The sequence below is a fragment of the Solanum pennellii genome, chromosome 7 (genome assembly GCF_001406875.1).
Source record: "Solanum pennellii chromosome 7, SPENNV200".
NCBI lineage: Eukaryota > Viridiplantae > Streptophyta > Magnoliopsida > Solanales > Solanaceae > Solanum > Solanum pennellii.
Genome location: NC_028643.1, coordinates 40,746,765 through 40,752,357, shown reverse-complemented (window position 1 = coordinate 40,752,357; position 5,593 = coordinate 40,746,765). Strand labels below are relative to the sequence as shown.

The following is a 5,593-nucleotide window of genomic DNA, read 5'->3' as shown; positions in this document are numbered from 1 at the left end:
GGTTGAATGTTTTTTCCTAATTAAATTTGAATTGAAACTATATGCATTATGACTTAATTGAAATCCTTGTTTTTGTATACTTATATTACTTAAACTACGTCGTAATTTTGTTATGTGTTGTACATTAATGTGCGTGTTGTATGACCTACAAAAGTAACTATTATACTCAATAAGTTTTAGTATATACTATATACGATGATTAATTTGCAACATATATATGTGCTATACAAATTCGTAAATTATATTTGTATATATATACGCAACGTGATAAAATGTTCAACACTAAACAAGTAGATCTTAAAAAAATAAAACTTTATTAACCTAAATTATAATAATTTCATTAATTTGTATAAAAAATGTGCATATATATATGTAAGAATAAAAAACATTGAGTTTTAAAACGAATTTTTATTCATTTAGATTGTATATGTATATATTTATTCAATTAGATTGGATATGCATATACAATTAATAAATACAATTAATAAGTGCTAGTATATACTATATACAATGAATAACCTGAACAACATATATCTTTGTTATACAAATTCGTAAATGCAATTTGTATATGTATATATTTATTCAATAAGATTGTATATGCATATTTAGATTGTATATGTATATATTTATTCAATTAGATTGTATATGTATTTACAATAATTCAATTAAAATGTAGATGTATGTATTTATTTATATAATACTTTATAAAAAATAACACTAATATAAAGTATATACCTTATACAATGAAATAAGTGTGAGTATAAAATATATACAATTAATAATTTCAACAACATATATCTTTGTTATACAAATTCGTAAATGCAATTTGTATATATATACTCAACATGATAAAATGTCCAACAGTAAACAACAAGATCTAATAAAAAATATAAAACATTATTAGCCTAAAATATAGTAAGTGCATTAATTTGTATAGAAAACTGTGTACATATATATATATATGTGTGTGTGTGTGTGTGTGTGTGTAAGACAGTTAGTTTTAAAAATAGTTTTTATACAATTAATTTGTATATGTATATATTTATTTATATAATACGTTATACAAAATAACACAAAAAGATAGTGTCATATATTTGTATAAGACTAATATGATAGTTCAAAGCAAGCAAAATGATATTACGATAATTATAACAAAAGTTACCGTAAAATTGGTAATCTAAAACTAATATTTAAATTGTCAACTAAAAACCAAAAACATGCTACAACTAAGGTATAAAACTACTGGATTGTAATCCTTTCATACTGTTGTTTTCTGTGCGATTCCTGACGGGTTTTAAATGCGCTTCACTATCACTGACAGCTCCAGCTTGTATCTTTTGATTGCCGTAATTCCACAACAATGCACCTTATCTAAGGCGAATTTCTTCTGGGTCTAAATCTGCTGGAATGTCTTTCCTCTCACTCAAAAACTCCGCGTATGACGCAACATACACTCCACAATCCCTAAAAAAATTTTACGAAAAAAAAGTTCAAATGTTATTATAATACGTAAAGTGTAACTATGTTCAATAAAATATAAATTTATTGAATTTTGAACTTACAAACTAGCAGCTGGTTGTTGGGGAAGGTCTTCCACATATACAATTTCGAAGGAATCATATATGGTATGACCTTGATATCGATGGTGGCTTGTAATATCCAAACCTTTCTTCAGATAGAAATCAGACTTTATAAGATACATAGGTATAAGCTGTGCATACTTCTTGATTGACAACAATTAAGTGGTGAAGAGAATTGTTGATTGAGTCATACACCTTGATGCATCGATCATTGAAAGATATGACAATCAGAATCCAATGTAACCTGCCTTCTAAGTTAACTGGGATGAATACATCATCGACGGTGTGCCATGGTGCATACGCTGGCATCTTGTATCCATTAATATAATCATTAATCATCTCGTCTAACACTTCCTTAGAAAGGTCACCTTTTATTTCATATTATGCATTCCAAGCATTTAGAAAAATAGAGTTGAAATTGCAACATAGATTTGTGAATTTGTATGGGCTACTGTTGGAGTATTTGGCTTTTTTCCTTATATAGTAGAATATGACATCTATGTGCTGTGATATAATGAGTAATAATATTGTAAGTTATACATTATACAATTTCATATAATTTAAACATTTTTAATAAATAAAAACGGAAACATGCCGAGTTATCAATCAATTGGCGCTCAAACCCGATATTGTAGAACCAATTCTTGTTGTCAATTGTCGCTACACCAAAATTAAACAATTGTGGTAATGTTGCCTTTCCTTTCTTGTAGCGATCCTCCGCATAGTTCCTATTATAAATAATACAAAATAACTACACAAAACGAACAATTAAAAATACAAGTGTATACAAAATAAATAAATATGTTACTTTTTGTAATGCTTGACGAGTAAGTCTTCTTTCAGCCATATCCAAAAATTTTAAAACAAATCAGACTCTTCCTTATCAGACAATGAAACAAAAGGATGTTTCATGTAAAACACAACTACTTGTCGGGACGAACTACCTGAAAAGATATGTATATAAATATTTACATCATGCAAACAATATGCTTATTTATTATAATGTAAACATAAATAATTGTTGCTTACCAGCATCCGACCCAAACGAAGTCATGTATGGAGATATGTTGAATGGACCTGGGCGTCTATGCCTAACAGCTGGCGTTGGTGTTACTTCAGCTTCAACTTGTTTTTGTAATACAATATTTTGCAGTGTGTTCACGCTTGGAAGAAGATGGTCTGGCAATTAATCCTGTGATTCAGTTACAACTATTTCCTGATTTGCATCAGGCATGTATACCATTTGTATAGGCGCTGCAACTATGATAGACTCCTCTGCTTCTGCAATACGCTCATGAGATGCAGCATTGTATGTGTTATATATTACCCGACTGTTTGAGCTACTTTCAGTTTCCCTTTGTGCACTTTGCTGGGCATCCACAGTAGCATACAACACTAATTGATCTTGTAGGCAGTACCGCTTAGATCATTCAAATTATCACCCAAAACAACTTGATCCAACAGTGCAGAATTCGGGTTTAGTTCTTTCAAGTCATCTCCCAGCTTAAACAGAAAATAATAACTTAAATATCTGACAAATTGATTATAAACCATTATACTAAATTTTAAAATGTATATAATCATTTACGGATACCTCATGATCTTTTAATTCACATGGATGACCTATCGGTTTTTTTTGTGCACCTAACTGTGAAGACTTGGTATTTGACTAATCAACACGAGTGATATGCGTTTCTTGCATTACATCTTCAAATGTACCCTGAAAAAAATGTAAACAATATAAGAAGATATGTTGTAGTATATTCTGTATAAAAATAAGTAATATGCTGATTTATACTAATTTGAGCTATACTAGTATATAGTTCTTAATTATTTAACACCTAAAAAATAAAAAATCTTGAATTTACTTATATACAATTTATTTCATTTCAATATGTGTATAAACTGAATTAATGTATAAATGTAGCCAAATAATACCTCTTGATCTGTAAAATTTGCAGATTGACTTTGGGGTTCATGTGGAGTGTATGTGGGCTGGTGATGAAAATCTCCGATGGGTGATTCTTGATCATCATCAACGACGTTAACCTGAAAAATAATTATACTACTGTATTAAATAGTATATATTATATTGTATATAAATTATTAAAAGTAAAAATTTATACATGTGATTCCTTGGAATTTATGGCTTCCAACACTGTTTTGAAGTTGTCTTCAAGCATTTTTCTCAAATCAGCGAACTCGTCATTGATCTATGTGAAAAAGGTGCATATTTTATTAATACTTGTATATAATCTTTGCAATTAACATATATTTGAATTGTATAATTGATTACCGATTTTTTGAATGCTTCAAATTCATCACGCGAAATGGTAATGCTTGTTGACTTCTTGATTTTCCCCATTTGTGATGTGTCTTGTACACCTTTCTGCTCTCCATGTTTATTGTTGTGTGACATACCTGCATCACTGTGTTTCTCAACACTGTTGATATTGATGGACTGTGATCGTGTGGCTTTGGGCGCCATTGATCTTCGTTTGTACGCCTTAATTGCCTTTGTTGAAGATTTGTTTATGGAGATGACTGTAACAGATTGCTTTTTATTTTTCCTAATCGGTGAAGAACATTCAATAACTTTTTCTTTTCCTTTTCTGCTTGTTATACTGGGCGGGTTTTGGAAATCATCATCCGGATCTCTAACTTTATTGTGATCAGTCTGCAGGCCCTGAGAAATTGATTGGTCTGTCGATGGTGGAAGTTGGAGGATTTTAATTTCCATCGTTGTTGGTTCAATATTTCTGAACTTAATCTGCATAATCATGAAAAATTATAAGTGAATATAATAAAAATGTAATATACAAATTGTAGTAAGTAAATACATACCGGATTATCTGCATCATTAAAAATTATTTTCATGAAATAATCAAACCGAGGATGGTCGTTCTTAGTCACCTAATTGATAATCCGAGGAATGTGACTAGAAACCTTGACAACAATCTTGTCATCAACAAACGAGCAACATTCATAGAACCAAACTTGCAATGGAAGTGGAAAGCCTTGAATTCTGTAGTACTGTCCACGTGGCTTTATCTTGTTGTTTATGGATTTAGCAAGTTCATTAAAAGCCTTCCGACCCCACGGATAATCCATAAATCTACCTGTTTCAATCAGATCAAAGTCCAACCTATATATTGTTGTTGTAGTAGGTTCTGCGGACATGATAAACTCATGTATATAATATAGAATCCCAAACTTGTATGCATCTTCCTAATTGTCACCCCATACCTTTGCTTGAAAAGCTTCAGCCAATCGAGCTTTAGTGATAGGAGAATTCCCTGGAAAATACTGATCGATGATTCTATTGGGTTGATCAGTATCAAAGTAGAAGGCAGCACCATTATCAGAACAATTCAAACCAGAAATAATGGCAAACTCCCTTATTGTGAATCGAAGCGTTGTGCCATTTATATAAAAAAAAAGTATTTCATTGACAGAATTACCTTCCAACTCCCTCAACACAATGCATCTAAACAATTGTGTTTGCACGTGACATCGTTTCATTGCTGTTAACTGTGCAAAACACGAAGATGTACATATACGATTATATTGATTTGGAGGCAGTTTATTCTGAAGCTCATTCAATGTGTTGATTTGCGTATAACATTGCATGTGAATTGTCCTTTTTTCACGGTTCTTGCAAATATATCTAACTTCCTAAAAAAAAGTATATGAAATAAACAGGGTATATATATACAAAAAAATCAATTTTAAAAGAAGTCATGTACAGATTAATTTCTGTATATATATACTTACTTACCTTTTTTGTATATTGATATGTGTACATGAATATATTAGTGTAACGACTCTTTTGATCGTTTTGAGTACTAGAGCTTTTTATTTCATAAACATTTTTCCGATAGATTTTAAATAGGTGTTTTGGACTATTCATAATTATAATTATAAAATTAAGGAGGTAGTTTAAATAATTAATTTCATTGGTGGTTAAAGAAAATAACCTAACAATTAGTGATGGACCACTTTCACTATTTATA

General features: G+C 30.1%; 1 pseudogene; it reads right to left on the bottom strand.

Annotated features, from left to right (window-relative positions):
* Positions 1-1,239: 1,239 nt before the first annotated feature.
* LOC107025401 lies at positions 1,240-5,102 on the bottom strand (annotated as a pseudogene).
* Between the last annotated feature and the right edge of the window lie 491 nt (positions 5,103-5,593).